The sequence below is a fragment of the Salvia hispanica genome, chromosome 5 (assembly GCF_029641045.1).
Source record: "Salvia hispanica isolate PSC_SH4W2 chromosome 5, Shi_PSC_v1, whole genome shotgun sequence".
Taxonomy (NCBI): domain Eukaryota; kingdom Viridiplantae; phylum Streptophyta; class Magnoliopsida; order Lamiales; family Lamiaceae; genus Salvia; species Salvia hispanica.
The window spans coordinates 16,435,338-16,441,108 of record NC_142696.1 but is presented as its reverse complement, the minus strand read 5'-3'; the positions used below and the strand labels follow the sequence as shown (position 1 = coordinate 16,441,108).

The following is a 5,771-nucleotide window of genomic DNA, read 5'->3' as shown; positions in this document are numbered from 1 at the left end:
GTGCATTAAGAAGTCCTTGACATGTTTAAAATAATGAAGTTATATACTCCATACGGGAGTTTTTCCAATCATTTTTTGAGGCTGAGGGGCCCAAGGGCCCCTGACCCTGGCTAAATCGTGGCTTCGCCAGTGGCCCAGTGAATGTAGGCTAGCCGGGACCATGTAAAGTAAAACCATTGTTCTTGGGATTTTTTGATAATGTCTTATTTTACAATTTTTTAAAAATAATTTTGTGAAAGTTTGAACAAGTTTTTGATATTCAATTCAAAGATCAAATCAGAGGTTATTAGTATTAACATATTAAGAAAAGATTATTAACACATTTTATAAGCATTGTGACCGTTTTCCGTGATGATTGTATGTGCGAATTTAACATATTTGATCTCAAGTAGTAGTATGAGAAATTTCATAAGCATGATTCTCAATTTGTTGACTTTTGAAATTGGTAAAAAATACGTTAGACCTTGCAGAATATGAGATTGAGGTAAAATTGTTAAAATGGGTACCCGCGGGCATCCGCATCCAGCGAGTCGGGTACCCTCACCCGATTTCAGCCAAAAAAGTTGACCCGATACCTGAGTCGGGTATCCCACGCCCGACACGGAATGCGTTCTTCATGTAAACAAGTAGAAATGTAACAAGTCAAACAGATTTACCGAACCAAATTGGTCAAGCGGAACCTAGACCTACTTGCGTGTCATCGGACGCGTTATAAGAGCTGCTACCAAAACCTTAACCCACAGTACTATTAACCAGTACAGGAAAGTAAGGATCGATCCCACGAGGAATCTACTTGGAAAGGTTTTGACTGCTGCCACGCAAACTAAGTGGGTTAAGTTTCAATCTACTTGACTAGGCAGAAATGAACTGGTCTCTGTCTAACTGACCTACTAGATGGACTACGTACGGACACTTGCATGATGACTAAACATGTAATAAACGTTTAAATCTAAAATAATTAACTAAGAGAACCTGCAACTACTAGATCATGTTGGAGACTTTCCTAAAAAAGGCAAACAAAGTGTAAAAGTAAAGTGAGGACCAATTTCCTGAACTAATAATCCTGGCAGGAAAGCTGCAAAAAGACATAAAGCAAAAGGAACTCCAGATATGATTTTCTACAACCAACAACTTCATCTTCTTCATACGGTCGGACTGAAAACAGAGCAAATCAGGACATGGAACAATAATCAAAGAATCGGAACAGAGCATGCTTAAGAAAAGACTAAAAATGAGAAATTAAACTGCTAATAACTAGATCTAAGCTAACAGACCAAGCAGAATAGCGTACGCTCTGAAACAGATCATAATCATGCAGATTTGAAACTACGAACAACAGATCTGAGAAATTAAAACTCGAGCAAACATGGATCCTCAGAATCGGACATCAAATAAGCTAGATCTTTTGGATCCTAACTACTAATAGTTGCGAAAAGCATCCAATCAACATAAATCAACTAAGCAGCAATCATATTGAGTCAAGGAAAAACGTTTTATCAGTTAAATTATGTTTCATTGTCTGTAGGTCATTTGGTACAAACGATTTCTCTGGCCCTTTACCATCTGAGCTCGGGAGCTTAACACGATTATCAGAAATGTAATTTTTATCCTTCTTTTAATTTCATCACTTTTTCACTTTATTTCTTTCTGTGATACTGCTCTATCATTTCTTTCCAATATATCGATAGTTCTGAAGTTAGTGGTCCCATACCTCCATCATTCGCAAATCTACGCAACATGGAAACAGTGTAAGACCACACTATACTATATATAAAAGAAATGTAGAGTAGTAGTATATTTTTGAGATCTATCTAAACAAACAAATTATTAATGATAAATAATGTGCATTTTCGGATTTCAGATGGGCATCACACAATGGATTCACAGGATCGATACCTGACTTCATCGGAAGTTGGTCAAGTCTTGTTCAGCTGTGAGTCACAATATTTTCTTTCTTACTATTTTGAATCAAATATTCCAAGCTTAATCATAATTTGTTATCTTTTTGTAGGAGATTTCAAGGAAATTCATTTGTAGGTCCAATACCAGCACCCTTCTCAAACTTAAACTTGTTGAATGACTTGTAAGTACTATCCACAACAATATTTTTTTTGGGTGATTACTGTCATCTGATTTTTTTTTTGCAATTCTTCCAACATATACACAAATTTTTCACATTTTAAAAAAAAATTCACACAATTGTCGATTATGTGAAACTGATACTAATGTGGACGCTTGTGGTGTAGAGCCTTATAATAATGAAGGAAACAAATGGACAAGAGATATGGTTATGGATAAGCATAGCATATTCGTTTATGAGGTTTGTATTTCCTGCGACAACTATTTTCGTCATATTGATAATGTATAGAGAAGAATGTTTGATTGGACTTTGCACAATAAAAATAAGGTTGTTGGAGGAATATTATGAGGCCCCAGTTAAACTCTAAGTTAAGAAATTGGAGGAATGTTTGTAAGATTAGAGAGATTCATAGTGGTTTCAACAAATGTAGGGTTACATTGATTGAGGCTTTTTGAATCACAATAGTAATGAACAATGTTATTTTCATTTATTTGAATGATTAAATAAATATATGTAATTCACATGTTGTCAAAATAACACACATAGACGCCACATATTTAAAATGCATCTTGAAAAGTTTCTAATCTAAATTAAAATTAGAATTGTTTGGGGCCAATGGGCCCCTGGCCTAAGCGTGGGCCTCTGTCAGTATAACTCTAGTTATTACTCCCGCACGACTATTAAACCCTAGCAATACCATCCTGTTTAACGACGAAGATGTGTTCGACTTCGACACATATGGCGGGTTTGAGGACATTTTCGTCGATCTCGATTTCTTGCTCCAATTCCCCCTCACCAAGACCCTGATACGATCTTAGCTCGAGATCGCCCGATCTTGACCAATATCACGTCAATACGACGCAATCAAGTAATAAGAAACGTGTTATATACAAGCCTATCCCACATACGATGTCTGAGGGAAGTTGGAAGGTGTATATAATCTTGTCCAATCCCTAATCAGTTTGAGGCCTTTTGGGAGTGACCCAAAAATAAATACGTGCGGGTTTGACTCAAAGCGGCGGAAAATATCAAACGTTTGTTGCAGTTGATAATCCGAACCCGAACAAGTGGTATCAGAGTCAGGTCGACTGCGTCTGTCTGTCCCGATGTGATCTGGTTTGAGGGGGAGGTTTGTTATGTACAAACCCATCCCACATCGGGAGTCTGAGGGTAGTTGGAAGGTGTATATAATCTTGTCCAACCACTAATCAGTTTGAGGCCTTTTGAGAGTGACCCAAAAACAAATCTTTGCGAGCTTGACCCAAAGCGGACAATATCAAACGTTTGTTGCAGTCGATAATCCGAACCCGAACACAATGTGAGAATACGAAATCAGAAACAAATAGGAACTATATTAATGATAATCGAACAATAACAACAACATGGAAATAACAATAGAATGAAGAACAACAATACAATACGATGCCTTGGATCCACGACCTAATGCCCACGATAATCACACTATTCAACAACAACCAAAAGGTGGTGACTTCTCATTTATATAATAGCCTTCCCTTCACGCGTCTCACACCTCTTCACCTCAGCTTACCACCTCAGTGTGTGATGAACATGTGCTTTATTAATCCACGTCAGCTTATTTTATCCTACTTGGGTCATACGAGACCACATCCCTCCTTAACGCAAGGATGCGAGTGTTGCATGCATGTTGTTAGTATGATTAGATCCATGCATGCAACAGACCCTGACCCTATCCCTGAACCTCAACTTGACCCTGTCGTTCCTCCTCCTGATGATCCTGCATGGGATATGGTTGATGGCTTCCTCAACCCTGAAGCTGAAGATGAGGGAGACTTGGTTGATGCCTTCGCCAACCCTGAAGACATCGCTCTCTGGCCGCAGACACCGGAGATTGTTGATCTTCGTCGACCTTAGGCTCATGGTTTTTGGGCTTATAGTTTTCTAGGGATCTAGAGTAGCCATATCTGTAGATATATCCACGATCCTTTTCCAATAATTGATTGTATCAACTTTGGTTAAACCTAGGGCTAGGTTGATAAGGTATATTGTATTGAAAATTTTGTATCATTATCGTATCGAAAATATCGATATGAAACAATTTTATATCATTATCGTATCGAAAGTTTCGGTATATCAGATTTCAGTATGCATAATATCTATACCATTACCGTATCGAAATTTCGGTATGTCGTACCGAACTTTGGTATACCATTTTGAATGGTATTAAATGGATATCTATTTATGATTTTTGGGTTTCCAATAAATATTTTTTGAATATATAATTCAAATCAAATGGATATATATTTACGATTTTAAACTTTTAATCTTAAAAAAAATAAGTTATATTATTATTATAATCAGTATAAACGGTATGTATCGATAATTCAATACACATTGGTATAAGAAAATTCATATAATTATCGTATCGAAAACTTACGATACGGTATTGCATCGTACCGAAAATTTGATATTTTTCGGTATGATACGATCGATATATTATTTTTTCGGTATATTGACCCAGCCTTAGTTAAACCTTGAATCACATCTGATAAGTTGTATGGATTTTGCTTGATTAATGCCACGCACAAAATGATATGTTTCTGTTCATTTTATTTTTCTTTGCAGAGTTTTTTAATTTTGATTTTCCATTTGAAATCACTGCCCTGGTCATTTTAATATGGTGCTTTTTATGAATAGTTGTTGATGTACATATTTTGGACTTTAAAAAATGATATTTAGTGCTGCTAGATCCACAACAGCTTTCTTGAGATGGTTAATATGTGTAAATTTATTAAGCTGCTATACCTGTGGTCCATTCATGGGAGGGAGTCTATTGTGACGAGATGCGTTACGAACAAACCTTCAATGGCAGCTAGCAATGGTAGGAAATATTAACTAAAAAAAAGAAGGAAATTTACGAAAGCAAAGGAAAATAAAAATAGGAGAAAAATGAATAGAGGAAAGAAAATATAGAATCTTCTAGATTTTTGGCTATGACTAAATTAAGAAAGTGTAACCTTTCTTTTACTTCCAAAACTTTTGTTAAATATGCATATTTTGTAAAATGACAACCCATCTTAAAATAACATCATACCACCATTCATAGCCAATCATTTGTACACGTGGACGAATAATCAGTTGCCATGTGGCAATAATAAAAAATTCGCAAGGGTAAATTTACGCGGACTGCAACATCCAATATTGTAGACTGCAATATCCAATACTGTAGACTGCAAGGTGACGCGGCCTGCAATATCCAATACGCTAGACTGCAATCTATAGATTGTTGTAGATTGTTGTCTAGCGTTTATACTATTGCAGTCTAGCGTGGTGTCACAGTGTCATTTTAAGAGTGTTGTCATTTTAACGCACTCATATATATATATATATATATATATATATATATATATGTGTGTGTGTGTGTGTGTGTGTGTGTGTGTGTGTGTGTGTGTGTGTGTGTGTGTGTGTGTGTGTGTGTGTGTGTGTGTGTGTGTGTGTGTGTGTGTGTGTGTGTGTGTGTGTGTGTGTAAAAGGGGATCTTCTATTAATTCAAGATTTGTACCAAAATGTGACATCATTTATTCGATTATTAAAATAATCGGGTAAGGGGTTTTACAAGTTTGGTATCAGAGCCTAGGTTTAGGCGTTCCCAGGCTTCTGGTTCGGTTAAAGTTAGTTTAGACACATGCCACATAGGATGTTAAGTCGTTTT

The 5,771-nt window shown here is 36.4% G+C and overlaps 1 long non-coding RNA gene across 1 annotated transcript; it reads left to right on the top strand.

Moving 5' to 3' along the window:
- Window positions 1–1,634: 1,634 nt before the first annotated feature.
- Window positions 1,635–2,532, top strand: LOC125187920 (uncharacterized). Its single transcript, XR_007170682.2, has 4 exons — window positions 1,635–1,748; window positions 1,862–1,933; window positions 2,012–2,083; window positions 2,247–2,532. It is a non-coding gene; the product is annotated as an uncharacterized LOC125187920 (long non-coding RNA).
- The last annotated feature ends 3,239 nt before the right edge of the window (window positions 2,533–5,771 follow it).